Here is a 25,663-nt window from a genome sequence, read left to right on the forward strand (position 1 = left end):
TGGATGAAAATTGCATTTTGGACCATAAAATTAGACCTAACTTGATATTGAGTTTTGTTCCAGGAAAATAGGTATTTTAAAATCAAATGTATTATCTTAAAACTTAGTTGCAGTAAAATATTAATGTATAACTCAGTATAATCTTTATCATCACAGGCACTTTTTATTACATTGTTGCTCCCACATTGTAAAATATAATGACATTCCTTAATTAAGGTCACTGACTGAATTAACATGCATTAAAACAATACATCACTAAGTATGCTGTCCCTGCTCTCAGCCACCCAACTTGAAGTTACTCTGCATCTCCATTCTCACCCCCAAAGTAATAAAAAGTGAGAAAAGACCAATCAAAACAAAAGCTTTTGGACGGCAACCAAGCTGTGCTGGGTTGATTTTGCCTCCTGGTGGCAGAGGCCAGGGTATATCTCAGTGTCCCTTTCTACCTCTTCTCCGTCTTGGGTTGAGCCTTCCCTCCTCTTCCCTCTTTTGTTGTTCAGAGCTCAGCAAATCCTACCTTAAACAATCTCTTTCTCATGTGTCCTCATATATATCTTTCTCCCCCTTCCTTGTAATTCTCCCTTCATTTTTAAATTTAATGACCTTACAACATTTATTGCTCCTCCCTTTTTTACTTTCCTTCCTCCTTCTATTTTTGAGTTAAAAAAATTTTTTTAAGCAATCTTAAATGTGGTTGCTGAGCCTGAGAGCCCTGCTACTGAAGGTGTGGGAACACCCTCTGAAGTGATGAGCCATCAGCTGAAGGGACAGAAAAGGCCTATATTTGGAAAGGAAGTACCACACAGGAAAAGGCCTGGGGCCTTAGGCTTCAGAGGCTCCACATTTCCTTCTGCATCAGAACCAGCGTTGCTCTAATAAACCTGCTTCTTCCAAAATACCAACATTTAAGATCATTTTAAAAACCCTATTTCTTACCCAATGTACTTGTTTGTCTCTTAGGTTTAATGGACAACTTAGTTTTCTACCATTTTTACTGCAAATTTGCAGCAGTTGGGATGCTCTAAGGCAGTAATTCTCAAACTTAAGCACACGTCCGAATCACCTGGAGGGTTTGTTAAAACACAGCTGGCTGGGCCCCACCCCAGGAGTTTCTGATTCAGTAGGTCTGGGGTGGAGCCTGAGAACTTGATTTTCCACGAGTTTTTTTTGTGGTGGGGGGAGGTTGTCCATGCTGATGGCCTGGGACCACACTTTGAAAACTGCTGCCCCAGGGTTATGTGGCTTCTATGGTGTGGATACTGGGCAGTGTTCTGCAATTCATTCTTTGGCTTAAGTGCTTGTAGAGGCCATTTTCTGGCATATGCACTGGTTCCGGTCTGCCACTTTTTCTTCCACAGCTGGGACCACTTGATCTATAGCCTCAGGCTTTAAGGCCAGAAATTGTGTTTTATCACTCTTTCTCCAGCCCTGAGAAGAATGGCTAGGATACCTTAAAAGGTACTGTTGAAAGATCCTTAGCTGGGTATGTGGCTGTTGTTTCAAGGCATCAGGCCCTGGATATTGAGTATCATTTATAGTATTGTTTCTATAAGAAAAAGGCTCTGGGTTATGAATGGGTTACAGTAGTCTCTGCGGCATTATTTGTTTGTGAAGTAGGCATATGTTTGTCCCCGTGTCCCTTCTGGTGGTTGCCTGATTTTCAGTGCAGGTCAGTAATTCATTAAAGGTATTACTGTTATTATTGGAAACAAAGGAAGAAAATTGTTTTCTGGGTAAATTTTTTTTGGCAATTTTATTGATTCGTATTTATAATACTCTAGTTAGTCTTAAAAAAAGAGAAGAAGACCTGAAATACTCAAGCAAGTGATAAATGGTAGCTGTTTACGGGAGTGCCGTGATGGTGTCTAGTAAGTTGCAGATGCAGAAGGAGCAGGTGCAGTGCTGAATGGGGAGACTGACTAGGCTCAGGAAAAACCATATTAGGTCTTCCTTCTGACCATTTCATCCACTGTGTGATTGAGCGTGCAGCCGAACGTCAGATCAGTGGTGTGCACCATTTTAGAGTCTCCCTCTGCCCATTGATTAGAGTGATTGACATGCATCTTGAATCTCAGACCTCTAGTGCCGTAAGGGCTCTTAGACATCATCCTAGTCCAATCCCTTCCCTTTGCCAGGTGAATGAGGCTTAGGTAAGGGAAAGACTTCCCCCAGAGCACATGTCTCATAGGTGGCAGAATTTGGACTTGAGCCTTGTCCCCTGAGCCTAGACTTACACTGCCTCCGCTTTTCCCCTCACTGGTCTTCCTCAGTGACTGTACGCCACCTGTAGACCTTTGGGTTCCCTTTAGTTACCTATGGACAGTGTAGTTGGGGAAGAGATGTATGCTTTTGCCTGAATGTTTCAAAGGCCATTTTCTGGCATAGGGATGGGCTCAGTCTCTGCCATCTTCTCCCATAATTGCAGCCATTTGATCTTCAACTGCAGGCTCGGTCCTGGACCCAACGTTGCACCCTGGTCAGGTGGATTGAAGAAGCTCAAGCTCAAAGCCTGGGGGTCAGTAAGACGTCATCAGGCTGCTACCTCTGTCCTGACTTGCCCTATCTTGTTACCCCGTGCCTTATTCCTGTCTTGATAAGTTTCTATAGGGCTGGGGCCCTGCCTTACTGTTACCAAGTCTTTTTACTATAGAAGAGTTGGGGGGTGCATTAGGGGTAATATTTGTTGGGCATCTAGTTTGTACCAGTCACTTTATTCACATCGTATTATTTAATCTTCACTACGTCTCTCAATATTATCTCCATTTGACAGATGAGGAAACTGAGGCTCAGAGAGACCATGGGGCTTGCTTAAGATGACATAGCTGATGATTGGTGAAGCTGGGGTTCAAGTCTGAGTCTGTTGAGCTCCAAATCCCACACTTCTCCTACTGTACACTGAAGGGCCTGTAGTTTGCCCATAAACCCTAGTTCATTCATTTGGTCGGTGAATATTTATTGAGTCCTGCTGTATTCCGACCACCGAGCTAGTCACTGAATAGGCAGTCCCTGCCCACATGGAGCTTGCCACCTACTGGGGAAGACAAAGTAATGTGAGTATACGGCGTTAAAAAGGAGATGCTATGGGAGTATATAACAGGCCAGCCTAATCTAGTCCTCTTGGAGCAAGAAACATTGAAGCTGAGACTTGTGCTGAAGCATTGGAAGGGCCTTGTACGAAGACCTGAAGGAAGGCTCCTGTGGTAGGGACATAGTGAGCAGTTGTGGACTGATGTTCCCCTGCCTACTAGAAATCCTCCTTAGGCCTCCTGCCTGCCCAGTACAGTGCCTGGCATATAATGGGTACCCAGTGAATGTTTGCTGAATGAACACATGAATGGATGAAGCAGTAAATGAATGGCAGTCTGAAAGCTCACTTTGTTTCTTATCTAATAACATGATAATTGACTTGGCAGGCTGCATGGTTCCCAACAACTTCTTCCTCCAGCTTCTCATTCTGTTGTTCAGGGTTTCCTCGCTCTGCTGTAAAGGTCCTCACATGTGCCCTGCCTTCACAGCCATGGGGTATCTTCCTCTCTCAAAGAGAGCAAAAGCCGAGCTGCCCTATTATCTTAGTGACTGCCTTGAGCATCAAGTTTGAAATAGCGTCACTGATTTGACTTTTTCCTCTGGGGATCCGGCAATTGAAAATAAATGTAGAAAGAGCCCCAAAGGAGGTTTTTCTTGGGGGCCGGCGATGACAGTACCAGTTATTGGTGCACTTGGACGATGCAGAGTTATATAAGTGGATGGAAAATAGAGGCTATTCCACTGCACTCAGCTTGCCTTACTTAAGTGCTTTTATATTCACAAAAGTGGGTGGCCCAGAGTCGTTCTGTAACTCGACTATTTGCAAATCCCAAGTTCATGACAGAGAGAAATAGAATTCTATAGACTGAGGCTCAACAAATGATAATTTAAACAATGAATATGTGCTGGGTACTTTCACATTGCATTTAATAACTAAAATGTAAACAGTATCCGATTTCTAAAGAGTAAATTTCCGACCTAACAATTCTGTTAAGAAAGAGCAGCACAACGTTGCAGAACGTGAAGTAGGTGAGAATAGCCTGCTTGGTAGTATTCCTTGGTCCAGAAAAAATGCCAAGCCAGTGTGAATCCCGATTTTTCCCAGATTTGACCTCCTTGGTCTTCTCTTTCTGCTTTAGCTTCTGGACTAAGGAGCAGGCCCAGCTCACAATGGGTTTCAAGGGCGGTCTTGACTGACACTGATAAAACTGAGTATATGACCTTTGGTTCTTATTTATTTCTCATTGGTTGGTCCATTCACTCACTCGTAAAACATCTGTTGAGTGACTCCTGTGTGTAGGCCACCATGGATACAGAGACAAGCTTTGCAGTCTCGTCCCCACAAAGCTTACAGTGCATGGGTTAGACAAGTAAGAGTATGCCATGCAAGATGACTGGGGTAATGTTGGGGTGGCACCAAAGGCAACACTGATGGTCAGAGAAGGCGTCCTAGGAGAAGGTGCGGCTTAGAGGTCCACCAGGGGTCAGCTCTCAGGGAGGACTCACAGAGGCAAGCCCTCATACCCCCCTAAGAGAGGCCTGGGCTAGCCATAGTCCATTCAGTAAGTGCCCAGAGTCCTCCTGCCCACATCCCCCACCACAGGAAGAGTAGGATTACTAAGGACAATCAGGAGGTAATCGGGAGTCCTGTCACCTTGCTCCTTCAGGTTAACTGTACGGTTTGGAGGTCTTGAAGATTTATTTTTGGAGACTGATAGCTAATGGCTTGTAGAGAATTGTATAGTCAGAGCTGCACTTGAGATTTCTGTCGGAGTTGGTTGGGGAAATCAGGTGGTCAGCAACCCTCCCTGATGATGTGTGTGGTGATTGTGGGACCCTGAGACCGTAAGGTGGAAGAGGAGCCTTGGCTGGTGTAGGAGGGAGTTCGGAGCTTGGCACTGAGGGTTATACGTTGTTCTTTCACAGTGTGCTTAGGATGAAACATGGGCACTGGGACACTGACAGTGCCTCACAAAGGGGTCCCCTTCCAACTGCTGGTGACCTGCAGAGTCATCCAGTCCAAGCGTCCCCTCCCATACTTCCTCTCTCCTTCCTCCTGTCCCCCCATTGCTGGAGAGACAGCCATTGAAATATAGCCCTCGCACAGTGGGTGATGTGGCTTCACGAACAAAGATAATTAATTCTACAGTGTGTGGTAGAATCCCAAGTCAGAGGAGCAAGTAGTGATGCTCATCTGGGGGAGAGGGGGAAAGGCAGGAGGTGCCTCCCAGGGACACACAGCACATTAGTGGAGAGCCAGGACTAGAACCCAGTGCTTCGGATGTTTTCTGTGCTTGCCTTAAAGCCTCATTGGCTGAATGAGACTTCCTCAGCTGGATGGTCACCAAGCCAGGCCTGGTCTTCTCCCTGGATTTGGAAGCAAGGACAAGGTTTTTTAAGTCTGTGCAACGTCTGGCACAAGCTCCTCCCCTTCTTCCCCTTCTGCTCCGTGGGACTAACTCTATGTGGGGCTCTTCCCACCTCTGCCCTGCTGTGTGGGTCCAGGCAGCATTCCTTTAAGTGTGGTCTTGTCTGTGGGAGTCCAGCAACCGAGACTGAAATCCTGGTGGGCAAGGGCCAGTCAGGATACAGGTGGGGCTGGGTGAAGTGCTTTGGTTTCAGAGGTGACCTCCTTGCCGATTTTAGAGCTTTGTTCAGTGCCCGCTGGCAGCATGCCAGTGCAGAAGGCGCTGTGGATTCACTAATGCTTGGTTCATGGTTAGACTTCCGTGCATAATTAGAATTTTTTTTAAGTCATTTTATCTAAAGACTTCAAATTTAGAAGATTCTCAGCACTTGAGAGATATTTTATGGATTGCAGCTGAGTTGAAAAGGATCGTGCAGCGTTTCTCCCTGGCCCTCAATACTGGCCAGCTGCTTCTAATCACATTCAGGAAAGTCCTGTGACAGGCTCTTCTTCCAGCTTCTTGCAGAAGATGTCATGCTCCAGGTGGGCGTGGGCCTTTCTGAGGAGTCGTGGAACTGTGGCTTTCAAACTTCAGAGTGTATGTATGCAAGTCACTCAAGGATCTTGTCAAAACACAGATTCTGCTTCTGTAGGTCTGAGAACCACACTTTGAGTAGCAAGGAAGTTGCTGAGCGTAAGGCATAGAAAGGTCCTTAGAAATGGATCGCTGAATCTAAGCCTGTCCCTGTACTGAGGAAGATAAAGAGACCACGTAAGGAGAGTGACTTGCCTGAGGTCACACAGCCAGTTAGTGGAAGCGACGAGGACTGAATCTCAGGGCATCCCTTTCCCTTGGTGTTGTATATCCTTTTCCTCTGCTATCTGGAAAGAAGTAAAGAAGTAGGAATGAGGCTTCCTACTTGCATTACCAGGTTTAGAGAAACTTCACAGAGCCCAAATCTGTTATGTTGTAGTCTAAACGCACCCAGAGCCCTTATTTCTTAGGTATAGTGAGACATTTTCTGTGTCAACCTCGGGATCTTAAACAGAACCTCCCTCTCACCACTCTTGGTGTTCAGCTGTGCTTGTGGAACAGAACTCGAGTCCTTTCTACACTGGTGCCGGAAGGAGCCAGTTGGCCTAAACCAAGTCTTTGCACTCTCAGGAGCAAAAGGTGGGTCCGGGACACCGAGCCAGCCACCAGACTTCAGAACTTCTTAGCATTTGGCTCTTAGAATGTGCTAAGTGGCAAAGGAGACATACTGGGAATGGTGTAGGTAGGTTTGAACCAGAGACCCCGCCAGAGGCCTGGAGTTGTGGGACCAGCACAGCAGCCGGAGAACACGGCAGAAAGCACAGCACTTTTGTCCATCAGGGAGGTTCTGTGAGAGGGGCGGGGACAGGAGCAGACACTCAGCAGTCATCTAGGCAAGCAGGCAAGCTTTGCATTCTGTACATATTTATTGTGTGCCTACACCATGTCAGCTGCTGAGCTGTACACTGGGGGATGTGGACATGAATTCCTAGGAGCCCTGGTCTCAGGACGCTCCTGGGTAGATTCCACATCAAGGTAGCCTCTTGGAGTCATCGTACGGCAGGACTGAGGTCTTGGGGGAATGGTTCTCTAGGTGGGGATTCAGATAGAGGCAACAATCAGGGTCATATTTGCTGGACCTTTGGTACAAAGCAGGGCATGGCTTCTGGAATAAGGAAGATGCTTAAGGATGAAAACCAAGGAACAGGGCAGGGCAGGAATGGCAGCATACCACACTTGCTCCTGAGCTGCTGACCTCAGATGCTCTAAACCTTTTCCAACTGAGGACAGGACCGACTGGTCAGGGCTAGGCTGGGGCTGGAGCTGCGCCTGTAGGTAGAGGCCACCTGGTGAGGACATGGAGCCAGGCACTCTATTATCAGAAGGACACAGCCATGCAGGCTTACCATCTGTTCACCTGCCTTGACCCTGGTTGTGAGAATCCTCTTATTCTGTGGTTATGGAGAGTAAGGTTCTGGAAACTTCTCAGGTTTAGGCCCCCTGGGGCAGCAGAGGTGGCAGGAGCCTCCTGTCCCCATCATCATTTGTACTAACATGTCCCAGGGCCTCCCAGGCCTGAGATGTCATTAAGTATCTCCCGATGGAGGCAAGTGACTAATGCTTCAATAGGGAAAAACACTGGGTGAATGGGTGTGTTGCTTGAGACCATAGTGATTTGAAATTGACACCCAGTAATGGAGCTGAAGAGGTGCATTGTTGGTAACGATGGGAACAGTCTAAGGGGGACAATGCCTGGCACCTAATAAGCCATCGATAAATATTTGTTCACTGAGTGGGTGTTGACAAAGTGTTTCATAGTTTGCAAAACACTTCCAATTACATTCTCTCCCCGAGACTATGAGATAGGCAGGGCGTTATGCCCATTTGATACCGAGGAAGCTGAGGCTATGGGTGTTACGTATTCCGCCCAGGGTCATGCAGCTGGTACATGGCAGAGCTGATGCGAGAACTCAGGTCTTTTGAGTCTCTCTCTAATGTTCTTTGAAGATGCGTCTGAAAATGCACACAGGTGCTGCCAGGGATCTTTCTGTTGTACATTTGATTTTTGGTACTTATTAAACAGATACTGTTTTTTAATGCAAAACATTTTTTAAAAAGGAAATGTGCCTCTCTGTGTGCATTTTTACCAAATTGAGCCCTTGGGTGTCTTTATTTTTAATAAGTAAAAAACACTTGTGTCTGGAACAGCTGAACCAAGCACTATTGCTGCCTACTCATTAACTCTGTCTAATTAGTTTGAAACCAAGGTAGGAAGCAGCAGAGGCAGCCATTTTTGTTTAGCAGAAACGGTCATGTGTGGCCTTGAACCTGTCCTTCCTCCCTCCCTGCTCCACCTATGCCCAAGGCCATTAGAATGCAGCTCCTTTCACAGGACAGTGATATATTTGTATTACAGAGGGGTGGGGGGTGGGAAGGGGGTTTGGGGAGTGAGTGAATGTGTGTGTGTGTGTGTGTGTGTGTGTATGTGTGTGTGTGTGTGTGAAAGACAGACAGACAGACTGACTGACTTTTGGGACCCCTAGAGACTTGGTGAGTCATTGCATCTTTTTTGTCTGCGCCCAGACATGTAAGTCAAAGAGACTATCGTTTGTTTTGTTTTTCTTTAAGAACAAACAAGATACAAGCCATTTCTCTGACATACTTGGAGGACCTTGGATCCCTGTAAATGACTTGGAAAAAAAAAAAAAGCACACCTAAAAGGTTCTGTCGCTGAAACTTGGGGCCCAGGTCTGCATGTGAGGGGAAGTGCTGGCCTTGATCCCAGGCCCGTTGTAGGTGGTTTTGTCCAGTCCTCAGTGGTGACTGTGACCTCTGGCCTGCTCGCTCTGGTCAAAGCTTCCAGCTGGAATTTTCCGTATTCATGCGCCTCTGTTGTTGCACAAACTGGAAGACAGCAAATGTGGAGAGAAGGCAATTTATCTAACTCCTAGACTCATACTTCATATGAAGGAGCCTTGGGGAGTGCCAAGGGTCAGTCACAGTTTTCTGAGACTTGGTCTCTAGCTGGCCCCTTCAGCTGGCTTAGTTCACATCCCCCTTTCCCCACCCCCACCTCTGTTACCTTCCCCTCAACCCAAATCACTGTCCTGCGTTACCTCCAGCCTTGCCCCCTTCTCCACCTTCCACACAGCCCCCCGAGGGCCCGTGCCATTCATTTTCTGCCCCAAACCCTCCAGTGGCTGTTCCGCGTCTCCTGAGCAGAGTGCGCAGGGAATTGTTGGCTCTTACTGATCTCTCACACCCGTGTCACCGCCGCTCCTGTGCACAGACCCTGCTTGTAGCCAGACTCGCGGTTCCTGAACATACCAGATTCTCTGTCCTGCCTCTGTGTCTTGGTACATGCCGTTCGTTTGACCTGCTTTAGTTCTTTAGATTTTAATCCAAGCATTACCTATCTCCTCTCTGAAATTTTTTATATAGGTTCAGGCAAAATGAGGTGCTTTCTCTCCTTTCTGCTCTTATAGTAATTCAGATGTGGTCCTGCTATGTTTTTATTACATAGTTTTGTCATTTGTTTGCATGTTTGTTCCTCTCCCTTACCCCCAGTTGCCTGATGTCTGCTGTATAATACTACTACTACCTACCCATTGTTGAGTACCATCAGGCACTGGGCTAAGTAAGGGCTCCATTCCTCCTCCTGGGTGTAGAGATTATTATTATCTCCACTCTACAGACTAGGAAATTGAGGCTTAGAGAGTTTAAGTGACTCGACAAGATCACAGAGGTAGTAATTGCTAGACCTAGCGTTTGTGCCAGGCATTATGCTAGATGCCGTAGATAGAACGTTCAGTATGATGTAATCTCTTCCCTCAAGGTGCTGTGGTCCAGTAGGTGACAAATAAGTCAGAGTGTCAGTCCAGGATGCTGAGTCCAGTGATGAGGGGGCTCAGGGACGGGGGAGAGCTGGAGCTGTGCACACACCCACCTCTCCATCCCCAGCCCCCAGCGATGTGTTACATTGTTTTCCCCTGTGACCAGGACTCCACATCTCAGCCATCATTTCTTCCACTCTCTCACTCTGCGTATTCTCATGAGTCCTGCAGCACGTCCTGCCCATCGAGTCTGTAATCCACTGTCCACACCCTGTCCAGGCCCATTCACATAAACCGCTCCGAGTGTGTGAGGAGCGCGCGGGCGAGTGTGAAGGCTCTTGGAGCCCCAGGAGTCTCTGGAGACTGCCTGTGCCCAGCTCATTTGTCATTGCCTCGGCTTTCTGGAGCACTTCCATCCTAGGAAATTTTTTCTTGGCCTCAAGACAGAACTTCTAAGAACGTGTCCCAGTATTGCGCCCTCTGGCACGGTGTCCCTCTCACCCCACCAGCTCTGGCCAGCCTCTGCTTTGTGCTGGATTCTCTGCTGCTTGGGGAACAGAGAGCACTGAGACATGGCCCCTGCTCTCCAGCGGCTCAGGATCCAGTAGCCCAAACCGGGCAAGGGGCAGAAGCCTGGCTGTGCCTGGAGGGTGATCCCTGGGCCTGTGTCAGGGCTGGACCAACAGGCGGGAATCAGCTATGAGGGGAGAACATTGCATGGGTAGGGAAACAGGCCGACCTCATCGCTGAGCCAGTGAAGGAGGAGCATAAGTGGAGATATAATCAGGTGGGGTAGACTGTCCGAGGTCACAATGATGAGAGATGTGACAGGGCTGGCCCTGTGATTACCCAGATTTCTTCCTGTTAGGGTCTCCCTCAGGAGGAAGTTAAGGTCAAACCAGGCAGAGGCTCCCGTGGATAACTGTTACGATCTGAAATCCAAAGAGGTGAATTCTGTGCCCATAAAGGAAAACATTCTAATTTTTTCAGGGACACAAAGAAAAGGAGTTATAGGGAGTAGGGAGCAAAATAGAAGGAGCCCTCCTGTGTGGATTGTGCCACGCTATTATTTAATAACTTGTGTTATTTAGTTTTTGCAATAGCCCCATGAGTCAATGTAAGCAGTTGGGGAAACTGAGATGGAAAGTCACAGGGGAGTAGGCTTTGAAGCCAGATCTCATTCCAGAGCTCACCTCAGCATGCTGCTTGTCCCGTGGGACTGAAACATACCCCCAAGGGAGACAGTTGAGTAAACACCGCAAGCCACAAACTGGTCAGTGTGAAATGCCAACCAAGGAGCAAAAAGTTGTTAATGAGATCTTTGCCAGCATGGGCTGTTAAACGTAGGGAAAAAAACATGTTTTCCAGAAAAGGTTCTTACTGCGTTGTCTTCCCTGCTGTGGGCATGACTGTCTCTTGCTAGGGTTCTCCAAAAGCTCTGGGTAACCGCACGAGCCTGCGATCCCTGAGCGAGCCCGCCATCTCCCCCTGCCTGCTGGTGCCTTGATGAATGACCCTAACACAATTTCAGCTGGCCCGCCAGAGCCCTCTCTGGGAGTGCGTGTGATCTGTCTTAGTGCCAGAGCTCATTTGGGCTCGTTTAATAATTGAAGGCCAATGTTAAACGTTTCACAGTTTGTCCTTCGTGAACAGGAGGGGTTTTCTGTATGCAAGGGACATGCCCTGTCTCCCAAGGACGCCCTGTTTCCTGAAGTACAGCTGATTCAGCACGTTCAGACGTCACTGGGTAGCTTAGATTTCGTCAAGTCCTCTTCAAGAGAGATCTCTCCTGTCTCATCTTTGAGGGCAAGCACGAGAGGCCTGTGGCTGGGGCTGGAGATCACCTTACCAGGAATTTGGGGAAGAGAGAATGGGCTACTAGAGACATGCTCAGCCACTTAGCGCTGTGCTAAGGAGCCAGTGCCTTTTGTCACTTTAACAGAAAAAAGAGGGGCCATTGCAGGTGAAAATGCCATCTGTTCGCCCTCACTGCTCATTCTGGGCTGGTTCTAATTGCAGTTTCCCCATCACGTGCTCTTTCTTGCTTCCAGGCCTCCTCACCCTCCCCACCTTTCTGCACACTCTGCTGTCCCCTTGTCCCCTTTCCAGATCAGCTCAGGTCTTGCTGTCCCAGGGGGAAGGGCTGGCTTCTGCACCCCCATAGCCCTGTGTTGTCTCCCTTTCTCGGCACTCATCCCCCTGTGTGGGAGTTACCGTCCCTTTTACTTGCCTTTCCCTGGTGGACTGAGAGCTCTTTGGGTATGATGGCATCATGACCCAATGGACAAATTGAAGTAGTTTGTCAGTTCTGCTGCTGGGCTAATAATGATAATAATTCAGGAAGAAAACTGACATTTATTGAGGACCTCTTAGGACCTAGGTCCTGGGCTAGGTGTGCTGTCTCATTTAGCTTTCACAATGGCCTTGGATCATGGATGTTAGAGGTTATACAAAGAAGTCAAGCTCCCTGCAGCCTTTCATTGTCATCTCCTGGTTTTGGACTGACTCATCAGAAAAGACCAGCTTTATAATTTAATAATGAGGACTTTTGAAACTTAAAAAAAAATGCTTTAATTTTGCAGTCTCACGATTTAGCATTGAGTACAATAATGTATCAGATGACTGTCAAAATGCAGAACCAACTCTTTTGCTGGAAATAATTACCCGTTGCCGATGCCGTTTATTTTGAGCCGCTCCAGCGGGTTAGTGCACTGTGCTGGGAAGTGAGCCTGTGTGGTGTGGGTGACGTGGGGGGTGGGGCCAGAGCAGCCATGAAACCAATTGCGGATCCACTGGACGGGTGGTACAAAGGGAAACAGAACACATCCCTTTGTTAAATACATCCCCCTGAAGGTATGTTTATAATTTGAAAATTTAGACAGTTGGAAAAATTAGGAGCTGCTTTGCTCGAGAAGCTGGCCTGAGTCTTCAAACTTGCACTTGGAAAATGAAACCATTGGCTCTCCTGATGATGCTGTGGTCAGAGGGCTTGTTTCTGAGGCTGTAGGCCGTTCAGGACCTGCACACATGTACTTACCCCCAGCCAGGCCGACTCCATGGTCTTGTGAGCATGGTTGCTGTTGGCTCTAATCTCACATTTCTCACTGCCTGCTCATCACTGCCTCCCAGATGGGCCACTGTCCTCTCAAAGTCGGCCTGTCTGAAGCAAGAAAGCCTGGCAGACTGGAAGTTGGAATTGGATGGACTGACTGACAACTGTGTTAGTTAGGGAAGGTTGCATTACCTCTCTGAGCCTCAGTTTCCTCATCTATAAAATGGAGATAATTCATTGAACAATTACTTATTGAGTCCCTATGCCAGCCAGTGTTCAAAGCATTTGATAAACAGAAATCCTTGTTCTCATGGAATTTACATTTCAGTGAGGGAAGACAAGACATTAACCCATAGACATGAGAACCAAAACCATATCATATGTTAGAAGGCAATAAGTACAACAACAAAAAAGGAAAAAGAGAGAGCAGGTAGAGACTTTGGGAATTCTGGAGGGCAGCTGGGATAGTATGAGGTGCAGTTTTTTTGTTTCTGTTTTTTTAAATTTTATTGGTGGAACAGTGTGCTTTTCCAGGACCCATCAGCTCCAAGTCAAGTAGTTGTTTCAATCTAGTTGTGGAGGGCGCATCTCAGTGGCCCATGTGGGGATCGAACCGGCCACCTTGGTGTTATGAGCACTGCGCTCTAACCAACTGAGCTAACTGGCCGCCCCAAGGGTTGCAGGTTTTAACAAGCGTCATTGAGATGGTGACATTTGAGCAAAGAGGTAGAGTTTGTGCAGACCTTGACTATGGAGCTATCTGGTGAAGAGTGACCCAATGTGAAGACCTGGCACGTTCGAGAAAAGCAAGGCACTAGCGTGGTTCAAGCAGAATAAGCATGGACAAAAATCAGAGCCGATGAAGTCAGAGAGGTAATGGCAACTATACCCTCAGGGTTGTGAGGATTAAATGAAGTGATATGTATACAGTACCTTGCTCTTGCATTCGACTTCCCATTTTCCCAATGGCCTTGTCACTCTCCCAGCCACCCAGGGTCTAAACTTCAGTAAGACTTTCATTTCTTTTTTTTCTTTGTCCCCATTGCCGATCGCTTGTGAGGTCCTATACCTGTATTTCTCTTCTGTCCTTTTCATTCTCATTGCCTTTAGTATAGTTGGTGGCCTCTCACCTGTCCAATCACAGTAGCCTCCTAACCATTGTATCCTCTGCCATACTCTCCACCAGCATCCCTCCCCTCACCCCCTTCCTTTCCACACCATGGTGCAACATTGAGCCACCTCTCTTCTGCTCATAGCCCCTCAGAGCTGCTCATTAGTGTACTTACTTAGCCATTCCTTTGTTCATACAGTCCGCGTCTTTGAGCATCTACTAATGCTCAAAGTCAGTTGAATTGAGTCTAATGGAGGAAGCAGACTTTGAAAATAATTACCATTTCCATTTGGAAATGTTTGTTTTTACCCGAGCTTTTTTCGAAAAGGATTTGGAGTTCAACGATGTATTATGTAACATGATGAGTAATGTGCAGCAGCTCTCTATATATGTACAAAGGAAAGTTCCGATCTCTCAACCTGGCCTAAGAGTCTCCCGTGTTTAGGCACAGACCTGCCTTTCCAGCTCCATCTTCCACATCCAAGTTAAATGAACCTTTTGCTGCAGCCGAGTGAATTGCTTGCAGTTCTACCACACGACCTTCTCTTTCACACCTCCACGCCTCTGTTCATACTCTTCCCTTTGCCAGGAGTGCCAGTTTGGCCTACCCATGTTCTGCCTATCCTTCCAGACTCAGCTTTAGATGGTACGTCCTTGAGATACCCTTCCTGATCCCTGGGTCCTAAGTGATCTCTCCCTTCTCTGAACTTGCATTAACATTTCTCTTTTGTCACTCACCACTGTCCACCCTGGATTTTCAGTAGGGGTGTGTGTGTGTGTGTGTGTGTGTGTGTGTGTGTGTGTGTGTGTGTGTTCCTGCTTTATTTTCCTTCCTGGACTGTGAATTCCTTGAGGCATGGATTATTTTCATCTTTTATCACCAATAGCACCTGGCACAGCACCTTTTCTAGAGGAGGCATTCAATAAATCTTTGTGTGAGGGAATGAATGGGTGTTTCCCCGGGCCGTAACATCTGGGCAGGATGCGCCTTGGAGGGGCTTTCTCTTAATGCCGCTATGAAGCAGTACTAACAAGTGCTAACATTATGGAGCCCAGATATACCGGCCTTGCAAGGAGCTGCTACGGTCTAGTGCTGTAACTCAACATGCATTTTCTTGTAGAAGCCATGATGAAAATAGTTCCTACAAATAGTCACATCCCTAGTTCCAAATATCTGAGTTAGAAACACACACTTTTGGAGGCTTGCTCATTCATAAGTTGGGGAGTGCCTCTTTTTTGAAGTTGCTCCATTTGTACCGGCAGGTAGGGGGTGTCCGCTGAGCCATTCTGTCAGCGACAGTCCGACTGTCCGCAGGCACCGTGGGGTGGAGGAAGGGACAGAGACTTGGGTCACCCAGAGACGACCAGCTCTGCCACTTCTTAGCTGTGTGATCTTTAGCAAGTTACTTTACTGATTTGGTCCTCGATCTTCAAATCTGTAAAACCGGAATAAAAATACCTACCACTAGGCTCAGTGAGGATGAACAAGGTAACCTGTGTAGACCACAGTGCCTAGTAAGTACTTAAAACACCATCCCACAACAAGCAAAACAACCGTACATTTAGTTCCCTTTTATCTTGCGCATGTCTGAAGTTCCTGTGTTCTAGGACAGCACTGCTCAAACGGTATTGGGCATGAGAGTCCCCTGGGGACTTCATTACAGTGCAGGTCCAGGATGGCGCCTGGGACTCTGCATTTCTTAATAGTCCATGCCCAAGGGACCTCCATACTTGGGCAATGTTAGAGCAATGGTTCTCTCAAGCTATAGCCTGCCTCAGAATCACCTGTGGAAAGCTTATTAAAACAGATTTCTGGGCCCCACCTCTGATGACGTCCTCATTCAGGAGACCTGGGGAGAGTCTAGAATATTCGCTTCTAACAAGTTCCCAGGTGATGCTGATGCTGCTGGTTCAGGGACCACACGCTGAGAACCACCATGCGAGGGGGGAACAGGGATAAAGTTAATAGGAAAAAAGGTCAGTGATGGTCGTTCCTCTGTTCCGGGATTCTTGTGCTCCCTGCGCTTTTAACTGTAGATGCCCATATACAGTGTAGATATAAACTGTTGGGTTGTTGGAAAAGTCATGCGTGACGCATTTTTGCAATGAAAACCAGAAAAAATACGTCATGACTTTTCCGACAACCCAATACTATCCAACCAGGCTCTGGAATGTCTTGTTAATAATTAAATAACAACAACAACCAACACACATACTGAGCCCTTATTATGTGCCAGGCACTGTTCAAGAGCTTTACATAGTTCCACTTAACTCTGATAATAATCCTATGACGTGAATACTGTGGGTTTCTAGCTTGGTGTTTTCCATGCTAACCAATTCATAAGAATTACCTGATGGGTATGTTTGCTGAAAATACAGATTTCTAGGTCTCTACCCTGGTGATTTTAATTTGGTGGGGCCCAGTGCCTCTAGATGATTCTTATGATCCGGTAAAGCTGGAAATCTCCCCTCTAGTTAATCAGCTCTCTGCTTCTCTTTTACCTATGCCCGATACAAAATTGCCAGTTTCAAGGTAATACCATATCAGTAGAACACAATATGTTTGACACTAAAAGTTATGCTGCATCCGGTTTTTCTTTGATGATTCAGAAAACCCTTTGGGATCTCCATGTGCCTCCTTTTGACCAGTCCTTAACTGAAGAGGTGCAGGAAGGCCAGGTGGTAGAACATTCTATTATACTTATTAGAAGGCCAAGGAAGCCATGCTGACTGCATAATATTTGGCTCTCTTAGGAAGAGCGTTTTGTTTGGAATGTTATTCTAGGAAATTGGTTTTCATTGCATCCAGATGGATTCTGTGATTCCACAGGATTTTGAGAAAAATTAAAAGAAAACGTACTTGCTTCTTTTCGGGCTGGAGCTTGATTGCCAGTGGGCCAACCACGTGCGTGGAGCACATCTCTTTCCTGTACCAGTCCTGGCACCTGCTGGTCTCGCTCACCTGACCGGGGCCTTCAGCCCCTCTCTGCCCTTCTGGCACTCGGCTCCTTTGCATAGACTTTCCCATTCAGCCTGCCGCTGTGTGTTCCATAGTCACTGGAACTGTGGCGAAGGGTGGAAAAGGGGAATGTGCAGAGTTGTATTTACAGTTGGAAATTCGCCAGCCCCTTGCCTACTCTGGGATGTCCGTCTGCCTGCCTTGATGAGCATGGTGGAGTGGAGCAGTGGGGCATAGTGAGGGTGAGGTTGTCTGTTAAATGCACCATGTGGTAACTGTCAGAAAGACTCTTTGAAACCCAAGAAAACGGAATTTTCTTTAGTTATACTGATGCTAATCTTAGTTACTCCTTGGGCCAGTTGAATGAATAACCCTTCAGAAATTATCAGAATAGTTTCCTGACGCTACTGGGAAAAGTGTTTAGTTTGATGGAATGAGCCCTAGACCCGGAGTCGGAAGAGCTGGGGACTTAGGTCAGCTCTCCCCCTGATTTCTTCTGTGATCGTGGGCAGGTAGGTAATCACCTCTCTGGATTTCATAGTTTTATATTTAAAATGAGGAAACTGGGCTTAGTGATCTCAGGATCAGCTTGATAGTCTGTGATCTTGTGGCAGCCTATTCCCAGGAATATGTGCCATCATAGTAACTTGTCCCAAAATGTAGTCAAGCTCTCCCACTCAGCCAGTATCCACTGAGCATCTAGTGTGTCTCAACTATGCTGCCCTGGGCTCTATGAGGGTTGTATCCATAGATAAGGTACATGGTCCATTCACTCACTCACTCATTCTTATAACACACATTTATTTATGTGCCAAGCACTGTGCAAAAAGCTGTGAGAGATACAAAGGTGAATTAGGCATAGGTCTTGTTGTCAGCAAGATAAGATGTGTACATAAATAAAATTGTTCCTAACCACTCCCTAAAAGAAGAAACCTTTTTTTCTCCATCCCCTTACGCTGCTCTTCCTGATACCACCTATCACCCAACCTTATATAATTGTTTTAGTATCTGTCAGAATGTAAGCTCCGTGAGAACAGGGGCTTTATTTTGATCACTGCTGTATTGTAGTATCTAGAATAGTGCCTGACTCAGTAAAATCTTCTTAAAATAAAACATCTATAAAAGGAGCTAGAAATTATGTGTCATAAAAGATATTTAGGTAAAGTGCTATGGAAGCTCTGAATGGAGAGATCACTTCTAACCAGGACAATGTGGTTGCGTATTAGAAATACTGTAGGAACTTGGAAAGAAAAATCAGTTGCCCAAGTCTGCCCCATACTGATTAAATCAAAATCTCTGGGTGCTTCTTGGACATCAGTATTTTATAAGAGCTCCCCAGGTGATGGTATTGGGTAGCTTCAAACAATGAGAACTAGAATAACCAGGGAAAGCTTCATGGAGGAGGTGGGATTTGGATACGAAGGAAGCATCCCGATGGAGTGCACGGCATCAACGAAGTGTAGAGGCAGGAATGACAGTCCGAGTTCAAGGATCAGAAGTAGTTCATTTTGGCTGGATCCTAAAGAACGCAAAGGGAATCACTGAAGCAACATTACAGAGGTGGTTGGCTGGGGCCCCTTTCAATGGTCTTTCAATGCGATGCTATGGGATTTAAGTTTCATTTGGTTTTGCCGTCAGAACTGTGAATGGTTTTGAAACAGAAGTGATGCAATCAGAGCTCTCCCTGACTGCCCTTGGAGGCTGGCTGGGGCGCAGACAGGAAGAGCAGTTAGGAGGTGGTGCCGTGGTCCACGTAACATGGGCTTAGCTTAGGGCTACATCAGTGGCAGAGAGAAGGGTGGAGGTAGAGCCAGGTTGCAGGGCCTGCCCACCTGCCAGCCATGGGTCTCTGAGGGCTCCTGGTGCAGTCACCGGCTTTGCATGATCAGTGCCTGTTGACGGAGCCAGGGGAGTTGGACAGCACTGGCATCCCTGCCTCGGTTGTGTTCTATGCATGACTGATGAACTGATGATAGTGCAGCTAGTCCTCCTTCCTGAAATGTTAGGCCACTTAATCCAGAAAAGCATCTCTACAAGTGGAACTCCGTGCCATGCCAAGCTGCCTTTGAGACCAAGGTTTCTGTTGCTTTAATATATATAGCCCGTGTGTGTCTTTGCTTCATCTCTGGCTAACTTCAGCACCATAGACACCATGCAGTATGACTGGTACAAGTCAGCTCTACCAATATCTGGAGCAGCTAATTTCTTAAGCCCTAGGTGGACTGAGGACAGCCTGCCTTCAACAATACAGCTTGAGCAAGGGCTAGGGACCATGGGTCAGGGGCTGTGTTTCCAGGAACCTCCTGGCACAATGCTCATCTACAAAGACCAGCTTCTGGGGGCACAGGACATCTGCACATGCCAGGACACCATATGTGTGTGTGTGGCTGGAGGAAAGTGGGTTGGTGGAGGGAGGACGGTGATTGGGTATAGTTTGCTGATTCAGGCTTGTGTAGAGAGGACCGCCTGCCCTTGACCAGATGCTGCTGGTAGCTGGTGCGTCCCCAGGGTCATATACTTCCCCAAAGAACAGGCCAGGAGGAGTTGATGGTGTATACATTTTTTCCTTCCCTCTGTTTGGCCAGGGCTGACCTTATTCTCAGTCAGTTTCAGAATGTCCGTCCCTCAGACATGCACAGACTTTACAGTTTGCAAGGGCTTTCACACCCTTTATCTCATTGGAATCTCACAACAATCATGAGAATTAATTAGGACAGGAGTTGCTGATCCATTGTACTGATGAGAAAACAGACTAGGATGGCGTTAGGTAGCTTATTCTGAAGTCATGTAGATATAGAGCATAAAGGCTGGGACTTGTTCGTGCAGGAGCCAAGGGGCCACTTGTCAGGGCTGCTTTACGTAGAATTTATGCACATCTCAGAAGAAGTGAACGTTTTAAACTGCTTCAGTAACTAGGGGGTGACTTTGGGCAAGTCCTTTATTGTACATCTCACTTTTGTCAGCTATAAAATGGGATTAGTAAACCAATGGGATTATTTGAAGGTTAAAATGCTCGCTTATTAAAAATACATATGCAGTATGATGCCTGGCATACATTAGATGTTCTATTAGTTTCTTTTTTTAAAAGAACTTGTTTCTCGAAATGATGATAGACTCACAGGAAGTTGCAACAAATAGTAGAGAATCCTGTCTGCCCTTCAGCCCGCTTCCCCCAGGGCTGGAATCTTTGTAGACACCTCGACTTACGATGGTTCACCTTAGATTGTTCAACTTTACGCTGGTGTGAAACGATACACATCCAGTAGAAACCATACTTCAAATTTTGAATTCTGATCTTTCCCTGGGTTAGTGACATATGGTATGACCCTCGCCTGTGATGCTGGGCAGCAGCCTTGAGATGATTTTGCCCAACTCTAGGCTAATGTAAGTGTTCTGAGCATGTTTAAGGAAACACCAGGCTACGCTATGGTGTTCAGTACGTCAGGTGCATTTTTGACTTAACGATATTTTCAACCTACAATGGGTTTATCGGACATAGCCTCTTTGTAAGTCGAGGGGCATTTGTAATACAATATCAAAACTAGGAAATTCGCATTGGTACCGTACGGATTGTTAACTAGACTACAAACCTTATTTAGACTCCCTTTATCTTTGCAGGTAGAAATTAGACTAGATTGTTTCTGAGGGGTTTTTTTCCCCACTGGCTCTGAAAAGCTGTATACACTGTCCTCATTGTTGTTGACTTTTCTGTGGCATCTGACTTTCCAGAACCTTTCTTCTCCCTTGGTTTTCGTAGCGTGGTACATCTCACATCTTCTCTGTCTCCTTTACTGCCTGCCTGCCCGCTATACGGTAGGTCTCCCCAGAGTCGGTTCTTAACCCCTGCCCTTCTCCCTGGGTTTTTTCTCTCAGGTGGAATCTGACTTTCAACTTTACTTGAAGATTCTGAAATCAGTATTTCCACTTCCAGTGGCCAAGCCCCTGTCCACGTCTGTTTCTGGCTGTTTGCTGGATACAGCTTTAACTCATTGTATCCAGAGATAAATCTGTCATTGTTTAAACCCCACACTAGTGCCCTGCTACATCTCCACCTGACTTCCATGTTTCTGTCAGGGATTCCACGTCCAAACTTCCCAGAGCTGTATGAGGAAACTTTGAGGTGTTGGGTATGTTTGCTCTGCTGATTGTAGTAAGAGTTGTGCTGGGTTTATCATGCATATGTCAGAACTTAGTAAATAGTGTGTGATAAATATGTATATGTCAACCATACCTCAATAAAACTGTGAAAGGAAGAGAGGAAGGGAAGGGAGGGAGGGAGGAAGAAGAAAGGAGAGAGGGAGAGAGAAAGGAAAGAAAGGGAAGGGAGGAAAGAAGGGAGAGAGGAAGGAAGGAAGGGGAAGGGAGGAAGGAAGGAAGAAAGGAAGGGAGCTGCTGAAGCCTGCTGTACCACTCAGTCAAGTTACTCAAGCTCTCTGTGCCTCATTCTCCTCATGTAACTTACTGTATAGGATTTTGGGAAGGATTAAGTAAGTAATTCAGGTAGAGTGCTTCAAAGTACCTGCCGCATGTTAAGCTCTCCAGGTGTTTTTTTTGTTGTTTTGTCTTATTCATCTCAGGGTCACCGTGTCTGGCACAGAGTAGGTGTTCAATAAATATTTATTGAATGAATGAATGAATGCTGCCATAATCTTGAAGTACTGTTGTCCTTCCCCAACTTTTATCCAACTATTGCTGCTTCTTTAAGGTCCAGCCTAGGGTCTACCTGCTCCGTGAAGCCTTCGCCACCTACTGGAGCCCACAAGGCCCTCCTGTCCTCCCTCCTCGCACCCCTGCACTGATGTTTCATATTAGCACATTTGGTATTGATTCACAGCCAGATTTTTTGGTCTTTTGTAAAAGTGGATTTATGTGTACCTGTCTTTCCGCTCCATCTGTATTGGACATCTGAGGGCATGTATCATTTCTGGAATTTTTTCTATATCCCCTTTGTGTGTGCTGGGCATACAATAGGTGCTCAATAAAAGTGGAATGAATGAATGAATGAATGAATGATGTATGGTTCACAAGGTATTATGAAGGCTTCACCCAATAAGAAAAATTCCCATCAGTTAGCTCATTATTGAAACAAACCCAGAACTTATAGAATTGAGTCCTGGAGGGAAATTTTCAAAGTGTGTGTAGGTGGCAAGTGGTCCCAACTTGGTCTGTCTGATCTCACCTTCGCTTTGGGGTCCTGAGGGAGCCGTAGTCCTCCTTTACCATCGTGGCCCAAGTTTGGACACTGCCCTTTTTCTGAGTCCCCTGAGCCCAGCTGATGCAGGCTGGCTCTGTTCTGAAGACTGAATGACAATGAGGGAGTGGTAGGGAACTGGACAAAGGAGAGGAGACGCTGACGCAGACTGGCTCACTCAGGCTAAGACACATGGTCTCCTGCCCCAGAGCTTGGGCACCACTCCCCCCGACTCTGGCTTGGTCCTCTGCTTTCTAGCTCCAGCCTCCTGCTAGGTGCAAGGTCTGATCTGAAAACTTGCTTCCCAGCAGCTCCTTCTTGGACATCCTGGTATTTTTGTGTCTAAGACCGGAAAACCCGGCTTCTATTCCTCTTGATATACATTTCCTTTTTCCAGTTGGAGGGGCATGTCTAGGATGATTACCGTCCAGGTGGTTCTCCGTTTCTTACAGACATGGTTCTGGCCTATTCTCTGTTCAAGTCTAATAGTATAATGAGACCTCAGCCATATCATCCATAAGACATCCATATCGTGACAGTTACACAAATAACGCATTATTCTGTGCCGTCCCTGCTGGACTCTGACCTAACTTACAAGTTCATCATTATTGGTGCTCTTCCTTTGGATTAAGCATTGCTCTTTCCAGCAGCATCTCCTGCTGGAAATGGTGACCTATTGCGTCCCTCATATCGTGGAGGACATTTATTTATCAACATGTGTTCCTCCCCTTCACAAGGAATCTAGAACAACTTATAAGCACTCGATGCATTCGGCCAGAAGAAGCTTCTGGTCAACATTCATAAGAGTATGTGCCCATTACATTGTTACTTTTATTAACAAAGTATAGTATGTCTTACATGTTCCTTTAAACAGGTCTGTGAAATGGATATTATGTTGCCGTTTTACCAGTGAAAAAAAATCTAAGATTCCTAAGAGGAGAACAAGGCGTGGCTTGCCTGGGTCACAGAGCTGGCCAGTGGAGCCTCCTGACCCCAGATGGAAGGAGGTTCTCTTCCCGCTGTACCTCCTGGCTCCTACCAGTACCTTCTCTTTGACCTGCCTAGGCTTGTTCTGGCTTTCACCTGAGGTGTTTTCTGTGATTCCAAGCTAAACTATTATTTTCTATGCTGCTTCTCTATCTTTTTAGTCTTGGGAGAGTTCCATAGACTTCAGCAGGAAGAAGTTTATTCATCTCAGATCCTGAGATTCTTCTGTGGGTTCCCATGCTGACTGTGAAACTCCATCCATCTCCCTTAGCCAGAGCTCCCGCTGGTCTCTGCCTTTATTTTTCCCACCGCTGAATTTATCCTTGGTCTAAAACTTAGACCCTGCTTTGTCCGAACCTTAGACCCTGCTTTGTCCCTTATCTTTCTTCTCCTAACTGTTCCGTATTTCTCATGGTCCCCCACCCCCACCCCCTGCCCTTGTGAGGTAGGCTTGGTTTCCCGCATTTATTTATTTATTTTCTTATTCATTTGTTCATCAACTATTTTCTGAATGCCGATGTCAAGCACTGTATTTAGGCACTGGGGGTTCCAAGATGTGAAAGCATGGTTGAGGAGACCGAGGAACCAGGAGCCCTTTACAATTCATTATGGTGGTGGTTATGAAGGCTCAAACACAATGTTTGTGGGAGCAAATGAGGAGGGACATGTGATCCAGATTTTGGGGGCGGGGGGGGGGCAGAGAAATTTTCTTGGAAGACATTATGTCTGAACTGTGTCCTAAAGGATGAGTTAGAGTTGGCTTAGAGTGAGGGAGTAGTGGTGGTGGTTGGGGTGGTAGGGAGTGGCAGGCAGAAGACCCAAAGCTGCGAACACGTTGGTCTGACTGGAACAGAGATTGTAGGGACGGTGAGGAATGAGGCAGGGGAGGTAATCTGGTGCCAGACGGTGCAGGGCTCTTATTTTGAAGGTAATGAGGGGGTCATGGAAAGATCTTAAGCAGAGGAGTGACTTGTTTAGAATAGCATTTGAGAAAGATCACTATGGTGGCAGGGCAAAGGATGGATTGGAGAGAGAGAGACAGAGATAAGAGGCGAGCCAGCAGGCGGTGGCAGTGATTGAGGCCCGAGTGAATGAGAACTTGAATTAAGGTTATGGCAGTGATAAGGGAGAGAAGTAAATGGACTCAGAATATAAGGGAGGTGGAATTTCTGGGGCTAGTAGCTGATTAGCTGTCCACACAGTGAGGAGGAGGCATGTTATTTCGTCTCACCCTTACTTTTGTCTGCCTTGTCTTCTCCTACATGCAGTCCCTGTTTGCTGTCAGAAGAGAAACCTGATGTTTGATTCCTGGTTGGCTGTTTACCCATCCCCCTTCCCTTACCCCCATCTCCATGCACGGTTCTTCTCCATTTGGCCAACCCTCCCGTTATCATCTGTCTAATTAATGTCTAGGCCATTCTTTCAATTTGCATTTGGAAACCTGAGTGGCACCTCAGATCAACAAAAAAGTGTCACTCAAGTTTCGCTCTAGGTAACCCTCGCTCTTTTCTCTGCATGGATAATGCCATCTTCTTTTAAGGGTGGTACCTGAGGAGGAGTGAGGTAAACGGTGACCTTATTCGCTGAGTTTTCTCTAAAGGAGGAAGAGCCAAGTACCCCTCTTGCGTTTTTAGAATAAAGTATCTTTAAACACAGTGGGGAAGAACATGTAACTAATTCCCATCAAATGAAAAAGAAGCCCAATATTGGCAGATTGAAATGCTCCAGGTTGGTGATACTCGGAGCTGTCCTCTTTGTGGTAGTGCTGACCGATTTCTTTTATGGAATAGAATAGAGCGTCAGCATCAGACAGGACCTTAAGAGTTTCATCCAGTTCATCCTCCTCATTTTGCAGATGAGGACTTCCAAGTCTCGTGGGTGGTGTGGATTTGCCCAAGGTCACAATTAGCTAGGAGCAGAACCGGGACCAGAATCGAGACCTTCTAGTTCAATTTTTGTTTCAGTAGCCCCATGAAAGTACATGATTTTTTTTTTGTCATAAGTTTGACAATTTGACAGTCTGAAGAATAAGAGACTTACAGGCTGTTTTAATGACAGTCTAGCTTGATAGTCCCACTTTGTCCCAAGAGACTTGTCCAAGGTCACAGGGTGAGTGAGGGTCTGCAGAGCAGCCTCCGGACTTGTAATTTAGTGCTCTTTCCAGCATGGTCCAAGGTCTCTCCTGGTGCCCAAGACTTGGACAGGCTCCAAGGACACCGAAAGGAATCATTCTTCAAATGCATCACAACCACAGTCGATTTCATAAGATCCAAAAGACATGATTTCCTTCTTTTTTCTTTTTTCCCTGAGTGGGTTTTTTTTTTCTTTCTTTCTTATTTGATAAAAGTGTATGGCTGTGGAAATTACGTCAGTTTAATTAGGCTGCTTGACACAGTACTTTTCCACTAAATTTACTAGGAACTGTGAATTTGTTGTAGCGAGCTGCACTGCAGGCTGCAGTATCTGATTGGCATGCCAGGGGCATCACTAGCGAGCAGCTAAATAGAGATTGGGAGGAAAACTGGGTCAGAAAACAGGCCTCCCGTACCTGGAGCCTCTGC

General features: G+C 46.5%; 1 protein-coding gene across 1 annotated transcript in view; it reads left to right on the forward strand.

The window, feature by feature from the left end:
• The window catches only part of SERGEF (secretion regulating guanine nucleotide exchange factor), a 209,572-nt gene that overhangs the window by 76,246 nt on the left and 107,663 nt on the right, over positions 1 to 25,663 (forward strand).

The sequence above is a fragment of the Hipposideros armiger genome, unplaced genomic scaffold (genome assembly GCF_001890085.2).
Source record: "Hipposideros armiger isolate ML-2016 unplaced genomic scaffold, ASM189008v1 scaffold_181, whole genome shotgun sequence".
NCBI lineage: Eukaryota > Metazoa > Chordata > Mammalia > Chiroptera > Hipposideridae > Hipposideros > Hipposideros armiger.